At 45.0% G+C, this 17,950-nt stretch overlaps 1 long non-coding RNA gene across 3 annotated transcripts; it reads right to left on the bottom strand.

Moving 5' to 3' along the window:
- Window positions 1-291: 291 nt before the first annotated feature.
- On the bottom strand, window positions 292-13,347 carry LOC123518838. 3 transcript variants are annotated; one of them, XR_006678893.1, is made up of 7 exons: window positions 13,048-13,347; window positions 11,606-11,720; window positions 9,640-9,777; window positions 9,342-9,480; window positions 8,596-8,949; window positions 2,729-2,812; window positions 292-536 (listed from the first exon to the last, which is right to left on the bottom strand). It is a non-coding gene; the product is annotated as an uncharacterized LOC123518838 (long non-coding RNA). The 3 variants fall into 3 exon arrangements; XR_006678894.1 differs by having other exon boundaries at window positions 8,620-8,949; XR_006678895.1 differs by having other exon boundaries at window positions 9,640-9,773.
- Window positions 13,348-17,950: the final 4,603 nt, after the last annotated feature.

The raw sequence follows: 17,950 nt of genomic DNA, 5'->3' as shown, positions 1-17,950 counted from the left end.
ATACAGGTCTTTGTCTGACACACAAGCGTTGAGTGAATCTCTTAATAAGCAAATTGCATCTTTGTCCTGAGAATCCAACACTTGCTTCACAAACTCATGTGGGGGATTAAAATAGTGAAGACTGTTCCCATTAATTTTGTGACCTCCATACACTCTCCAAATGTCAATAAAATAATATTAACATAGCCAAACTTTCTTCAAATGCCATCAAAAACATGCCAAATGGTCTTAAAATACCATAAAAACATGCCAAATGGTCTTAAAATACCATTAAAACATGCCAAATGGTCTCAAAATACCCTGAAAAACATGTCAAACTTGTCTTAAATGTCCTTAAAAAAAAAAAAACTGCTAATCTATCCTAACTGTTCTTCATGGCTCCAGGTTTTGTCTTGTAATCTGGGTGTTGTTGATGACTGTAGGTGTTGTAGAAGGCTTGTGTTGTGTTGTGGCTTGGCTTGGCTTGGCTTGGTGGTGCAGTGTTCCAGCAGCAGTGTGTTTCCTTAGCAGCATTCAGGGACCTTGGCTTGACTTTCCTGTAATGAGAGGTGCACTGTTTACATTGAGTCACCTTCACTATTTTGTAAACTGAACTGAACTCAACTCAACCAAACCTAGCTGAACTGAACTTAACCTAACTTAACTAAACTGAACCAAAATTAACCTAACCCAAAACAACCCAGCACAACCCAACCCAACATAACCCAAAACAACCCAGCATAACCCAACCCAACCCAATCCAACGTAACCCAAAACAATCCAGCATAACTCAATGCAACCTAACCCAAGCTAATCCAAAACAACCCAGCATAACCCAACCCAACCCAACCCAACGCTTTACCTTTACCGAGGTGCCAGTCATGTGACGTCGGCGACCATGGAACACCATCCTCCTCTGTTTTGAGCCACTCTAACCCGATCCACAGTTGTCCAGCCCTCACCAACATGTTCCACCAATGTGCCCATAAACTTGACCCTCTGTCTTCCTCTCGCTGGTTCCTTCTACTCTCCCACACAAGCATTCTCTCCCCAGTCCATGTCCTCTCAGTACATGGCCCACAAAACTTAGGTGTCTCCTCCTGATACTCTTCACCAGTGTTCTTTCCATTACTACTCTTCTAAATCTCTCTTCAGTAGTGATCTGTGCAGTCCAAGGGATTCTCAGCATTCTTCACATGAACCACATTTCTACTGCTTCTAACCTTTTGATCATGTTCTTCTTTATCGTCCATGTCTCAGACCCATACGTTAATGTGGACCATACATAACACTTGAGTATACATTGTTTTATTCATTTTTATATTCATGCTAATATTGGTCAATATCTTTCTTAACTGTCTGAAGGCTGTCTTTGCAATTCCAATTCTTCTTTTTATTTCACTTTCACAATTTGCCTTTTCTGTGATAGTACTTCCTGGGTATTCAAAATTGTCTACTTGTTTGATTATTTGTCCCTGGTTTATAATTTGAACTCTCAATCTCTCATTTCCTTTTGTTATTCTCATCACTTCTGTCTCTTTGGAGTTGATCTTTAATCCTGTTCTTCGACATGTGTCATTTAAGGTATCTATGAGTGCTTGCAATGTTACCTCAGAATCTGCCACTAAAACTGTATCGTCCGCATAACGTATGTTGTTTATGTTTCTTCTCCCAATGCAAATTCCTTCCATTTCTTCAATCTCCTCCAAACATTTTTGTCCGTACAATGAGAACAAGTCTGGTGAGAGTACGCAGCCTTGCCACACTCCTCTCTGTATCTCTACCCATTCTGTGTTTTTATTTTCTATTTGTTCCCAGTATAGGTTATTTATCATTCTTACATCTTTGCCATCCAATCCAATCACCTTTAACATGTCAATCATTTCCTCCTGTCTCTTCATCTCAAAGGCTTTCTCACAAGTCCACCAAACACATGTATACATCTTTTTGCATTTCAATTGCTCTTTCTGTTACCATCCTCAGGTCAAATATTGCACTACCCTTTCGAAATCCATACTGCTCCCAATCCAAGCTAACCCAAAACAACCCAACCCAACCCAACTTAACCCAGTATGACCCAAACTAGCCCAGCATGATCCAACCCAACCCAATCTAACCCAAAAACAACCCAGCGTAACCCAATCCAACCCACCCCAAATTAACCCACGCTAACCCAAAACAACCAAACCCGACCCAACCCAAAATAACCCAAAACAACCCAGCATATTCCAACCCAACCCATTCCAAAAACAACCCAGTATAACCCAACCCAACCCAACCCAACTCATACTAACCCAAAACAAACCAGCATAACCCAACCCAACCTTAACTAACCTGTAATCTTATCTTAACTTATCTTCACTCAACTTTACCTAACCTAACCTTACTAAACCCCACTATACCACACCACAACACCACCAGAGACCTGTCCATGTGGTATGAAAAAAAATAAATAAAAAAATAAAATAAAATAAAATAAAAAAACATAACAAACTGTCTCAAAATGCTCTCAACACATGACGAACTGCCTTAAAATGCCATCATAATATGCCAAATCTGTCTCAAATGCTGTTAAAATGTGTCAAACTGTCTTTAAATGAACTTAAAACATGACAAACTATCTTAAAATCCCCTTAAATCATGCCAAACTGCTTTAATATACCCTCCAAACATGCCAAACTGCCTCAAAAATGCCCTCAAAACCTTCCCCAGCCCAACTCACCTAGCCTAACCTAACCACACCACTGACCTGCATAAGGAAGGGAGCTGTGTGACCTCAGCATTGAGTGGCCACCTTCTCTCGGGTCACAGTGAAGTCGCAGTCCAGGGAGTACTGCGGAAAAACGTCAGAGGTCACACAAGTCACATTGGGATAGTAATAATAGTAATAGTATTAGCACAAGAGAAGGAGGAGGAGGAGGAAGGAAGGAAGGAAGGAAGGAAGGAAGGAAGGAAGGAAGGAAGGAAGGAAGGAAGGAGGAGGAGGAGGAGGAGGAGGAGGAGGAGGAGGAGGAGGAGGAGGAGGAGGAGGAGGAGGAGGAGGAGGAGGAGAACATATCAAATTGTCTTAAAAATGTCCATAAAACATGACAAACTGTCTTAAAATGTCCTCAAAACCTGCCAAACTTTCTTAAATTGCACTCAAAATCTGCCAAACTCTCTTCATATACCCTTAAAACATACCAAACTGTTTCAATATGCCCTCCAAACTGTCTTAAAATGCCCTCAAAACATGTCAAACTGTCTCAAAATGGCCATAACACATGTCAAACATGCTAAACTGTCTTAAATTACACTCAAAACATCCCAAACTGTCTTAAATTGCCCTCAAAACATGCCAAACTGTCTCAAAAAATTCTCAAAGCATGTCAAACTGTCTTAAAATGCCATCAAAACATGTCAAACTGTCTTAATATGTCCTCAAAACCTGTCAAACTGTCTTAAATTGCCCTCAAAACATAAAAACTGTCTTAATATGCTATCCAAACTTGCCAAACTGTCTTAAAATGCCCTCAAAAGATTTCAAACTATCTCAAAATGGCCTCAAAACATGCCACTGTCTCAATATGGCCATAAAACATGACAAACTGTTTTAAAATACCCTCAAAACATGCCAAACTGTCTAAAATGTCCTTAAAACATGCCAAACTGTCTAAAATTACTCTTAAAACATGCCAAACTGTTTAAAAATACCCTCCAACAAACGCACTTACAATTCACTAAAAAAAACACTGTATACACCGATACCAAGACCACACCACAAAACACACACACACACAAACCACTTAAATAACTCAAAACTAACTCAAAATACCCTGCAAAACCTCAAAATATAAAAAGCTCACCCAAAACACACTACAGGCATCCAAGTTACCAGTATCTTACACACACACACACACACACACACACACACACACACACACACACACACACACGCGCCGGTAGCTCAGTGGTTAGAGCGCTGGCTTCACAAGCCAGAGGACCGGGGTTCGATTCCCCGGCTGGGTGGAGATATTTGGGTGTGTCTCCTTTCACGTGTAGTCCCTGTTCACCTAGCAGTGAGTAGGTACGGGATGTAAATCGAGGAGTTGTGACCTTGTTGTCCCAGTGTGTGGTGTGTGCCTGGTCTCAGGCCTATGCGAAGATCGGAAATAATGAGCTCTGAGCTCGTTCCGTAGGGTAACGTCTGGCTGTCTCGTCAGAGACTGCAGCAGATCAAACAAACACACACACACACATACAATGGGAAAGGATGAAGAAGGAAAGTCTAGAGCCATGAAGATAACATTAAAATCCCAAGTAGCTGCTGAGCATGTATTGAGAAATGCATGGAAGCTGAAAAATTCTCAAGAGACAAACATGATTTATGTAAGAAGAAATATGTCGCAGGAGGAAAGGGTTAAGATGAGAGAAATGGTGACAGAGGTGAGAGAGAGGAATGAGGCAAAAACAGAAGAAGAAAAGAAGAAGTTTTTTGGAAAATAAGAAACGACAAAGTGTGGAAGTGGTGGACAAAAGAGAGGGAGTTAAAGACCAGACAAAGGAGCAGATAAGGAAGAAAGACATAAGAGTATCATATACTAACATAGACGGCTTCCTATCAAAAAGATTAGAGTGTATGAACCATCTGATAAGGGATAAACCAGATATTATGTGTATAGTGGAGACTAAATTGAGACCGAATATACAAATAGATTGGTTTGGAGGGGGATATTATAGAATGTGGAGAAAAGATAGAGTGAATAAAAGTGGAGGTGGAATAATTGTGTTAACAAGAAAAGACTTAATAGTGCAAAATGTGTGCCTTGGAGGAGACAAGGAGGAAGTGGTGGGTGTGGTGGTGACTGATGGAAGGCAAGATATCAATATTGTAACTGTGTATGTACCACCAAAAACAAGTGCATGGTCAAATGATCATTATGGTGGAAAGCACATTGGAAAGAATGAAAAATGAAGCTGTAAAGAAAGAAAGGAAAAATGGTTATAGTTGGAGATTTCAACTGTAAAGACGTCAATTGGGAAGAATTTGAAGTGGGGAATAGTGGAGAATGGGGTGAGCAGCTATTAAATTATGCGGTGGGAAATTTGATGACACAGTGGGTGAGGCATCCAACACAGGGAAGGAGGGGTGATGCCCCATCGAGACTGGACTCGATATTCACAAAGGGAGTAAATCTAGAAAATGAGATTGAGCATGAGTGTCCTTTGGGTAAGAGTGATCATGAATTATTGAAATTTGAGGTAAAGGTGGGGTTCAGCAAAGATAATGAAGTTGGATACAAGGAGGAATGCCTAAATTATGCTAAGGGAAGATATAAGGAGTTGAGAAATTACTTTGGAAATGTGGATTGGTCCGAAATGTACCAGGAAACAAACATGCAGTTAAAATATTAAAAATTTATGGAAATATATAGTGAGGCCGCAGAGAACTTTGTGCCAAAATATACTAAGAAAATCTTAAAGGGAGATCAATGGTTTAACAAAACCTGTGACAAGGCAAAAAGGGAGAAGGAAAAGGCATGGGAAAAATACAAGAGAAATAAGGAGGAAGTGGAGAGAGAAGCATATAGGAATGCAAGAAATAAATATGTTCAAATGAGAAGAAGGGCACAACAAAAATTTGAACAGAGAATAGTGGAGAATTGTGAAAGTGATCCCAAAATGTTTTACAAATTCATTAATGGTAAATTACAGAAAAAAAGAAACAGTTGATAAATTAAAGGTTGGAGATTATATATATGAAGATACAAGTGTCATTGTTGAAAAATTGAATGAGAATTTCTGCAAAGTATTCACAGAAGAAACACAATTCAATCGACGGATGTTACCTGTGACAAGATGGATATAAGAAATTATAGTAACAAAGAGTGACATTGCAAAAGTTTTGAGTCAATTAGATGTTAACAAGGCAATGGAACCAGATGGTGTGTCTGGAAGAGTGTTAAAAGAATGTCAAGAGCAGTTGCTAGATCCAATTTTAGATTTAACAGGAACATCTATCAACACGGGACAGGTGCAAGTAGAATGGAAAAGGGCAAATGTAGTACCAATTTACAAAAGTGGATGTCGCATGGAACCATTGAATTATAAACCTGTTTCTTTGACCAGCATTATGTGTAAGATATGTGAAGAAGTGATCAAAAGCAAGTGGTGTGAGTTCCTAGAAAACAAAGAAATACTAAGTGAGAAACAGTTTGGCTTTAGAAAAGGGAAATCGTGTTTATCAAATTTGCTATGTTTCTACTAAAGAGTGGTCGATATTTTACAAGAGAGGGATAGATGGGTTGATTGTGTATACCTAGACTTAAAAAAAGCATTTGATAAAGTACCACATAACAGATTGATGTGGAAGTTAAGTAGTATCGGAGGAATAAGAGGAAATCTGACGGAGTGGATGAGAAATTATTTGACAGGTAGAGAAATGAGGACGGTAGTGAAGGGAGTGAAGTCAGAGTGGAGGAAGGTAACCAGTGGAGTTCCCCAAGGTTCGGTGCTTGGTCCCATCATGTTCCTGATCTATATAAATGACATGCCAGAGGGAGTGAGAAGTTATATGAATATGTTTGCAGATGATGCAAAGATTATGAGGAGAGTGAGGAATATGCATGACTGTAATATAATGCAGAAGGACTTGGACAAAATATATGAATGGAGCAGGACCTGGCAAATGGAATTCAATACCAACAAAAGCTGTGTAATGAGAATGGGTAGAAGTAAATATAGACCATATAAAGACTACCAGCTGGGGGGGAAGACCGTAATTGAAGTCAGTGAAGAAAAAGACTTGGGAGTGACTGTACAGAGTAATCCGTCTCCAGAAAAGCACATTAATAGAATATTTGGAAAAATCTACAGCATGCTCCAAAGTATAGGATGGGCATTTAATTACCTGGACAGGAACATGATAAAGAAAATATTGACCACCCTGATTAGGCCACAGTTGGAATATGCATCAGTAATTTGGTCACCATACATGAAGAAACATGTCAAGAAACTGGAAAGAGTGCAGAGGTTAGCAACAAGAATGATACCAGACTTTAAGGAGGTACCGTATGAGGAGAGGTTAAATAGGCTGGAATTAAGCACGTTGGAAGAAAGAAGAGTCAGAGGGGATATGATAACAATGTTCAAAATAGTACATGGAGTGGACATATTGGATAGGGAGAACCTGATCACGATGGCATCCAGTAATTACCTAAGAGGACACCCAAAGAAAATACTGAAGGACTCCTGCACGAACGACATCTAGAAGTATAGCTTAACATATCGGAGCATTGATGCATGGAACAAACTGAGCGTGGATGTGGTGTGTGTGGCGAGTGTCAGTCAAATGAAGGAAAAATTGGACAAGTGTGGACATAGAGCTACGGCTCAGGCCCTGTAATCACAAATAGGTAAATAGCTAAATACACACACACACACACACACACACACACACACACACACACACACACGCGTAGTGTAGTGGTTAGCACGCTCGACTCACAATCGAGAGGCCCAGGTTCAAGTCCCGGCGTGGTGAGGCAAATGGGCAAGCCTCTTAATGTGTGGCCCCTGTTAACCTAGCAGTAAATAGGTAAGGGATGTAACTCAAGGGGTTGTGGCCTCGGTTTCCCGGTGTGTGGAGTGCGTTGTGGTCTCAGTCCTACCTGAAGATCGGTTTATGAGCTATGAGCTCGCTCTGTAATGAGGAAGACTGGCTGGGTGACCAGCAGGCGACCGAGGTGACTTACACACACACACACACATACACACACACACACATACACATACATACACACACACTCATGAGCCCTGCTCCACACAAAATCTCAATATTAACTTAATACACACTAAAATCACCATGAAACACTTCAAAATGACACCAAACACACACACACACACACACACACGGCCCGGTAGCTCAGTGGTTAGAGCGCTGGCTTCACAAGCCAGATGACCGGGGTTCGATTCCCGGCAGGGTGGAGATATTTGGGTGTGTCTCCTTTCACGTGTAGCCCCTGTTCACCTAGCAGTGAGTAGGTACGGGATGTAAATCGAGGAGTTGTGACCTTGTTGTCCCGGTGTGTGGTGTGTGCCTGGTCTCAGGCCTATCCGAAGATCGGAAACAATGAGCTCTGAGCTCGTTCCGTAGGATAACGTCTGGCTGTCTCGTCAGAGACTGCAGCAGATCAAACAGTGAATTACACACACACACACATCACTATAGACATACAATTTATAATGAAATCATCTCCCCACACACATCCAAGAGACCCCTAATAGGCTATACACCAAAACCTAATGAAACACTCAAATCAAACTCAAAACACCATTCAACACCTCAAAATGCCCCCAAAATACCACGCAACACCTCAAAATGCCAGAAAACATACCCAAAACTCAATGGAAAAACCCAGTACACGCCAAAATAACATATTACACTCAAATTTAACGCAAAACACAATGCAACACTTCACAATGCTGGGATATACACCCAATACTCACTAGAAACACTCAATACACACGAAAATAACTTGAAATACTCAAAACTGCCCCAAAAAACACTCAAAACACCATGCAACACCTCAAAATGCCCCCAAAACACACTCAAAACATACAGATAATCAAACACACCTCACACCACACTCCACCACACACCACTTGGTAAGCATCATGGGAGACACGGTCTGCATCTCGGCAAATTCTACCAAAGGGCGAGAGTCGTGATGTTTGTTTGTGACAGGTGGAGGGGAATCCTGGATTCCCTTGCAAACACCAACGAATCTCGCGCCTGGCAGACAATATCACTGGCTGAGGAAGAATCTCGGGCGTCCTGGGCTGTTAAGAGTACATAGGATTCGTGGAGGATTCGAATCCCACGAATCCAACAGGGCAAGTAATCGAACTCGCGATTACTTCGTTTTATAGAATCCTGCCCAGCCCTACCACTGAGAGAGGATCTGGGCGACTCCACGCACTTGTCAACGTCTGAGGGTGGAGATACACTCTTAGAAACACAGATTTATTACAACTTAAGGATACAGGTTAAAGAGAGGAGGTAACGAGAGATTTACATGCATTTCAGGAACATATATTTAGCGATATGTTAAGGAAAACTACAAAAAATATATCACCACTCATGAGAAATGCATGACAAGATAAAATTATACTTAATCATAAAGAACAACTTATCCGCACATCGCTGATGTCAGTCATATTCGTGAAACAAAATGCATGTTGATGTATGCCAAGAATACCAAAAGTACCCTTGAATACCACACTAACTTCTTTAGGCTGCTGTTAATGTAGAGGTGAAGGGGTGACAAGTTTAAGAAGACAGACCGTAGTAGAATGGCAGTGACAGTCCAGCCAGGCCTCACCTTCACAGTTGAACTTCCTGACGAGTCTGCATGGCCGGCACTGGCGGTAGTAGCAGTATGACTCTCGAGTGTTGATGCACACACACCCGACATTCTTCTCCCGGCACTCGTCAATGCCACACACCTGTACAAACTCATCCTGCCACAAGAAAGGCATTTGCTTCTGTACGGTCAAGTTGTGATTTTGTATTATACTGTATACAATGTAAGAAAACCTGCAACTTTTATATGAAACAATGGAGTTGATGACATGCGCTAAGCCTTGCGTGCCAGAGTGACACAAGCAAGGCCTTCTCACCTCTCCGTTACTGCAGTAGTCACTGAAGCCATCACACATGCGCTGCTTCGAGATGCCATTGACACCGCCGTAGGAGAGCTGACTGTCTGAGGCACATAAGTCGTTGGTCTTCCGTGCGGGGGTCGTCTGTAGGTCTGTCTGCCAGCATTGCATTGTGTGAGCGAGATGCTGGCTTTGTATTTTAACACCACTGTTATTCATGATTTATTCTATCTTAAGGTAAATTTAGATGGACTAGATGGTGTTTGAAGAGACATAGAAACCCTGGCAGTAAGTTACCACAATCCTGTTCATCATAGCTCTCCGTCTTTCCTTTAAATACAAATAACAGATGGACAACAAAAACTACACTCCCAAACCAACACTCAAAGGTTCACATCACTGTTGCCTACAATAAGCAAGGTTGCCCAAAGTCATTCACCTCTATGTATATTGCGAATCACATTAAATATTTGTCATTATTTTCATGTCAATGGTCTCCAGCTTATGTACTGTGAATTAACCCCACCCACACACAAACCTACCGACTCAATGATCACTTCCAAACTATCGCTCGTGCTTACAAAATACCATAACCATTGTTCAGTTTACTGTCCATATCAATCTGGAACACTCTGCCAAACCTATTATATTGGTCAACAATTTGAATTCATTGAATCTAGCTTTGTCACATCCCCTTGAATACTGCCACCATGCAACACCTCAAACTACCAACAAACGCATTTACAATTCACTAAAAAAAAAAACACTGTATACACCGACACCAACACCACACCACACCACAAAACACACCCCACACACATCCGACACACGCACAAACCACTTAAATCACTCAAAACTAACTCAAAACACCCTGCAACTCCTCAAAATATAAAAAGCTCACCCAAAACACACTACAGACACCCAAGTTACCAATATTTTCAACACACACACACACACACACACACACACACACTCATGACCCCTGCTCCACACAAAAACTACTTAGAGCACTCAATATTATCCGAAAAAAACACTAAAATCACCATGAAATAATTCAAAATGACACCAAACACACACACACACACACACACACACACGGCCCGGTAGCTCAGTGGTTAGAGCGCTGGCTTCACAAGCCAGCCGGGGTTCGATTCCCCGGCCGGGTGGAGATATTTGGGTGTGTCTCCTTTCACGTGTAGCCCCTGTTCACCTAGCAGTGAGTAGGTACGGGATGTAAAACGAGGAGTTGTGACCTTGTTATCCCGGTGTGTGGTGTGTGCCTGGTCTCAGACCTATCCCAAGATCGGAAATAATGAGCTCTGAGCTCGTTCCGTAGGGTAACGTCTGGCTGTCTCGTCAGAGACTGCAGCAGACACACACACACACACAAACCCTCTATAGATATGCAATTTATAATGAAATCATCCCCATCCAAGAGACCCATAATACACACCAAAACCTCTTAAAACACTCAAATTTAGCCCAAAACACACTCAAAACGCCATGCACAACCTCAAAATGCCTCCAAAAACCATACAACACCTCAAAATGCCGTAAAACATACCCAAACTTAATAGAAACACCCAGTAGGGCTACACACCAATATCACATAAAACACTCAAATTGCAACACCTCACAATGCTGGAATATACCCCCAAGACTCACTAGAAACACCCAATACACACTAAAATAACTTGAAATACTCAAAACTGCCCCAAAACACACTCAAAACACCATGCAACACCTCAAAATGCCCCCAAAACACACTCAAAACATGCAGATACTCAAACACACCTCTACACAACATTCAAGGCACGTCAAATACACCTGAGAGTCTTAAAATATACTAAAAACACACGAAATACACCCAAAATATACTTATATCACCCAAAAAACACCTTGGAACACACTTAAAACACCCTAAATATACCCCAGACCAACATTATGCAATATAAAGAACGTTAGGATTAAAAGGGACACTTACCTAATTATTCCACTTTAGCTCCTTCTCCTATTCCGTCTATATTTCTCGTTCATTCTTCGTACTCCTCCTTTATTTCTCCTCCTTTTTTCTATTACTTCTGTCTTCACGTCTGAGCCTAGAAACACATCAAAACATTAGATATTAGGCAAAATATTGAGGAAATGGAGGGTGACTTAAGTATTGTGGCTTGGCTTCTCCTCTTCCTTCTCTCTTTCTCCTTCCTTTTCTCCTTATCTTCCCTTATTTCACCTTTGTACTTCCTTCTGCTACTAATATCTACACACCTGACCCTAGAAACACACGAAAACACGTAGAAATCACCAGATATCAGGCAAAATATTGACGAACTGCGGGTTTGGAAAAGAGGCGCCAGCCTGGGGCTATGTCGTCAGAGAGAACGGGAGCGGAGGTGATTCAGCTAAATTACGTAAATAATTTGATATTAAAAATGACTTTTCGAATAAACGAAGCCACGGTCGAATGCTTGTTATTTTGTGACGTGATAAATACTAGAACTAATTTTTAAAATATCAAAACAACTCCAGCCTAACAAGTTTTTAAAAAATGTCTAAATCAAGTATGCTAAATATAAAAAAACATTTAAACTTATAAAACTGCTAAAACACCCTGCAAAGTCAAGCCATTTTCACTTGGCGAGTATTTTACTACATATGAGGGAGTGTGAGCTATCTTTTAAAACATTCCACAGCGAGTTACACCGAAAAGCACAAACGTGAGCAAATAAAATAAAGGAAAATAAGACGTTTTTTCAACACCACCAAACACCATTTCAAAGTCTACATATTTCACTCAATAGATTGATTTCACGCTTAAAATAACGCACACGATTCTCTGATACCACAAAGACCCACTTATACCTTCAAATAAAATACCTGAAAACTCGAAATGGAAAATTTTGACCGTTAAAAAACCTTTAACATTCGCCATAAAACACAACTAAACGCCACATATTTACCCAACACAGGGGCGGAACACACTTCAAACACAACGAAACATTAAAAAAAAAAAACATACCATGGAAGCGTAATATTACCCTCGGGAAATATTTGAAAAAAGTACTTGACCAAGCAGGCTGCCATGGGGGGAGGGTTAGGGATGGGGGACTTGGGTGGGAGGCGGCCCGGAGGCAATACCAAGAAGAGCGGCAGCAGGACCTCCATATTTAGCCTTTATCATTTTACCAAGCTAAAATTAAGCCGCACAGGGAACTATTGACCAGGGGATATGAAATGGTAGCCTAGTGATTGCATTGTGACACATGTTTGGCTTACGGTAAGTGAAGGAAGCAAATATCAGCGGGTATTACAGACGCCTTGGTCTTTTTAATGGTCGTTATACCTATCACATATCAATATTTACGTACTATTCTCACTCTCATACGTAAAGAAAATCTAACAATAAGTGATTGGCCTTATAAGTACCTTTAATTGATGAAGATAAGGCAGTGTGGAGGTTGTGGTGAAGGCGTGTAATTGCACTGCTTGTCTTGCCGCATGGTGATTGGTGATTGGCACTATTTGAAATCTGTCGGTGATAGCAACACTTCATGTGTGTGTGTGTGTGTGTGTGTAGGCATGCTGTTGGTGTGTTTGAGTGTGTTTACGAATGTTTTCGGTATATAAGAGTGTCTTTTGAGTGTTCATGGCAGTGTGTGTGGGTGTGTATGGAACAGTATAACCACCGCCAGCACCACCAATCTTACCGTCACCACGACTACTGGACAACTGCCACCCCATTCGTAGCAGACGGTGTCTGTCAAAGGAGCAGGTGTGTACAGATGTTTATGATAACTATCTCTTACAAAATCTCTTTTTAATGAGACACTTTACTTGTATAAACACCATATAATGATTTACTGGTTATTGTGGCATCTTTCCCTTTGCTATTGTGTCCAGCTATGGTTATTTGCCAAAGCAGGAAATATTAAAATTGTATCTTGTTGTGTAGCGATTGTTGGCATCTTCCGCGGTGCTTAAGAGGCAGAGTACACTATTTCTCTCATTCTCTATTTCTATCGCCTAATTGTACGAGTAGTACGTATTTCTGGCAATAAATATTGATTTGATAAATCAAGTAGCTTGTCCAGGACATTGTGAGGTAGGAGGTGGCGGCAGACAGCATCCAGCGGCAGGCCCTGGGGCGGGAGATGGCGCACAGTGGGGCACGCCAGGCAGTAGTGCTCTATTGTATTGGCCTGGGGAGCGTGGCATAGGCGACAGGCTGCATAGGCGGGCTCCCACACCACCCCGGCAACCTGCCACGGTGGCCGGTAGCCCAGCCGGAGGCGCGCAGAGACCACGTTATGTCGCCGCACCATCAGACCACGGCGGCAGACGGACTCATAGTGATTGATGGTGACACTGTAAGGCCTCTCGACGCCCCGGCGGCGCTGACCAGGCAGGAAGGTAGCAGAACGGATCCTGCCGAGGTAGCAGGGGAGGAGGAGGTCACCAGCGCAATGTGTTCCAAGGCCAGCTGCAGCTGGAGAGGAGGCGGATCACACTTCCTCGTAGGGGTGAAGCTGACCATAGGCGAAGGGAGCATCGAGGGAGGGGGGCCGGGCGGGATGTCAGCCGCAAGAACGTGTAAATTTAGGCTACGGAGAGAGGAAGAGACAGACCTGATGAGACGGCGACCAGAAGGCAGAAGAGGAGGAGCGGGCGGAGCAGGGCGGAGAGAGTCCCGGACCAATGCTGTGAAGTGCGGCGAGAGGTGAGGAAGGTGCAGACACTGCACTGTAAGGCAGGTAACATTAGAATAAATCCTTTCAACAAGAGACGGGATCTGTAACTCCTTCTGCATGTTAACAATCCTGGTAGAAAGCGGGCAGCCAAGAATCACCCTCAACGCTTTTTCAGTTTTGAAAGACTCCAAAGCAGACCGAGGAAGTTGAATCAGGGCAGGGGAGAGGTAATCAACTACAGAGCGTATAAAGGTGAGATAGACAGTCCGAGCCACAGGAATGGAGATACCAGAGGAGTTGTTGGTGAGCCACCGGAGAGGGCGGAGCCGACGCTGAAGACGATCCAGCAAGTCACGGACGATGGGATGGGGCTGACGTCGGGCAGGTAGAGCTGGCGATATCCGGACTGGAGCACCCAGCGGACTGGAGCACCCAGGTAGCAGTACTGTGAGCACAGGGGGACGACGCTGCCCCCAAGCGTGAACTCCGGCAGTGTGGCAGGCGGGCGGCAGGAGAAGATTCTGCTTTTCTGTGGGGACAGGACAAGACCACATGTGGCGGAAGCATGAGAAAAAGAATGAAGAAAGAGCTGGAGGTGAGCCGGGGAAGAAGAGTGAACACACAGATCGTCAGCATAACATGTAACTGTAACCCCAGGAACAACAGGCAGAGACGTCAGGAGACGATGCATCAAAACATTGAAAAGAAAATGACTTAAGACTCCCCCCTGAGGTGTACCAAGAAGAAAACTACGAGAAGAACTGTAAGAACCGCAGAAGAAGACACGAGAAGACCGGTTACTGAGGTAGCCCTTAATCCACCGTAACAAATTACCCCGAATCCCAAAAGCAACAAGCTGATCTTAAACAACGTCTCGACTAGCAATATCAAAGGCGCTCTTAAGGTCTAGAAAAGCCACCACACTGTCACGGGAGAGGCGGGAATACAAGTCGAGGAGGCAGTGGTGGGTGCTGCGCTGGGGAAGGAAGCCGAAGAGACGCGGGGAAAGGCGATCCTCCAGACGGTGCATGAGACCAGTGAGTAGGATCCGTTCCAGCACCTTGCAAAAACAGGAAGTAAGGGAGATGGGGCGGAACTTGGCTGAATCGGGCTTGGGAATTGGTATGACCATACTAGTGGTCCAGACACGCGGCAGGCAACCATCACAGAGACACAGGTTGAAGAGGCGAAGGAGAGGGTTGCCAGAGACCTTGTGCAGCAGGCGTAGCACGGCGTATGTAATACCATCATCCCCAAGGGTGGAGGCCTTACCCCTCAGAAGAGCACGGTGCAACTCGTCCTCAGTGATCAGCACAGCGTCCTCGTCATCCTCTTGCAACAGCGCACGCACCAGGCGGAGTTGGCGGAGAAGAGCCTCGGAGGAGAGAGCGTCCTGGACGGGTGCAGGGAGGCTGACCGGGGTTGACTGCGCTGACCACTCATCAACAAGCTGCTGAGCGAACACGGCGGGGGAGTGGTGGCGGGCAGTAGCGGGCGTCCTCTTCACTACGCGCCGAATCAGGTGTCACATGGAAGCCACACTGGTCTGGTGATTAATACTGTCAGTGAACCGTTGCCAGGAGTCCGTACTCACACATTCCAGGAGAGCAGTAAAATCGTCCCGGGACTGCTGGTAGTGACGAAGCAGCTCAGGAGATGGGTCAGCCTGGAACAGCAGCCCGACACGCTCTGCCTCTTCACGCGCATCTTGAAGACGGGCGTCCAGACACCACGAGTTAGGAGCAGGGCGACGCTGGAGGTGTGGCCGGGACACGTAAAGCCTGTAGAAGTCGTGGGTGGCGGAGACAAGACTGGAGTAAAGGGAATCAGGGGAAGAACAGTCAAACGCAGGCAAAAAACGGGACATGTATGAGATGTAATTTGGACAATACTTAGGCGGAATAGTAAGACGAAGGCGTGAAACAGGAGGGGGAGGCGTAGAAGGAAGAGAATAGTGAAAGAAAAGAGCGACATGATCAGAGAACAGAGAAGGCACAGAGGAGCACTGTACGCGGGAAGACACTAAACCAGAGGTGAGAATGAGTACCGCCCCGGGAGTAAGTCGCGTCACCAGTGTCCCAGCGGGTCAGGTGATGCCTGTCGATGTATGAGAGTAGAACACCAGAGCGATTAGAGGCACCAGCACGATCACCCAAGGCGGCATGAGGAGCATTGAAATCCCCCGCGTACACTGTGCCCCTAACTGTAGAAGGAGGAACAGCAGCAACCTGCAGACGAGCAGGAGCCGAGTAGATGTTGCAGAGCTGCAGAACACCACCTCCAACCTCCACCTCAGAGCTGGAATGTCACATCCGGGTCGGTAGTGCAGCGGAGAAAACGGTGCGTCAGAGCTGTGAAGATAAGAGAGGAGACCATTCCGCACCATATGTAAGTAGGGAATGTAGCCGGGAAGGGAAGGAGGCTGAGGAACAGGGTTGGGGTGACCTGGAAACACTTCCTGGAGGAAAATAACAGAAGGAAAGTGGGAGAACACGTAAGCCTTGAGTTGAAGAAATTTGTCATAGCTGGCGACACCACACACACACGTTTCACGAGAGTAAGTCCAGGCGAGAGTCACTGACGTACGTAGCGCTTCGAGGTAGAAGACCGGTGAGGGGAAGACGGACGACTCGAGGAAGACTAGGCAGGAGCGGGGAGCAGCTCACACAATTTCTCCAGGCGAGCAGCAACAGAGTCCATCTTCTCAGCCGGCTGGGTGACAGAGGAGGCAATCGTTTGCTGGGTGTTGGCCAAGAAGTCGGGAGGCAGTAGCAGCGTGGGCGGACACAATGTCATCAATCCGGGCGTCAAGGGAGGCGAAGCGATCCTCAAACGCCGAACACCGAGCCTGGAGAGACGCAACAGCTTGACGGAGGGCAGCGTCAGACTGGAAAGGGGTGGGGGCAGGAGGAACAGTCCGGGAGGGAGGCGGCGGAGGGGCCATGGCGGCGGCCGCAGGCTGGGCCCGGCGACGAGCACAGCCGTGCCACACGTTGACACCAAGCTGTAGACAGCGGGGACACTTCCAGCGAGACGGGTCCGGTGGAGGTGGAGGCTCGGCGATGGAGGTAGAGGCAGGAGGAGGCCCGGACACACGGCGGAAAGGACACTCACAGGACTCGTGGGCGGCAGCACACCAGGCACACTTGGGGGAGGCAGAGCAGTACCTGGAGATATGGCCAATGCCCCAGCACCTATAACACCAGGGACGGTCGTCGTGGAGCCGCCGCACCTCACACGCAGGCAGAAGAGGGAGGAAGTCGAAGGCAATAGTGTCTGGCGGCGGGTCAGGGAGGCTCCACACAATAACGATGCGGTTGATTGGAGAGCCGTCTTGAACGAAGCGCCAAGACGAGTATACCCCCAGGTACTGCTCAGCGAGGCGATGGTCCACATCCACTGGGTAGCGGGTGAGGAGGAACTGAGGGTACTTGCGTGGCCGCACGGGGGAGTCCTGAGGGACGAGAGGCAGGGACAGGAATTCCCCGGACGTGATGCGTTCCAATATGTCCTTGCGCTGCCTCGAAACGTACACGAACCGGGAGGTGAGCGCAGCCATCTTGACCTCAGCCTCGTCCCGCCGCAGGTGGAACGCCTTGGTGACAGCAGACAGCCAGCGGAGCTTAACTTCGGGTGACGGA

This window comes from Portunus trituberculatus, chromosome 44, assembly GCF_017591435.1.
Source record: "Portunus trituberculatus isolate SZX2019 chromosome 44, ASM1759143v1, whole genome shotgun sequence".
Lineage (NCBI taxonomy): Eukaryota > Metazoa > Arthropoda > Malacostraca > Decapoda > Portunidae > Portunus > Portunus trituberculatus.
This window is presented reverse-complemented; position numbering and strand designations above follow the sequence as displayed.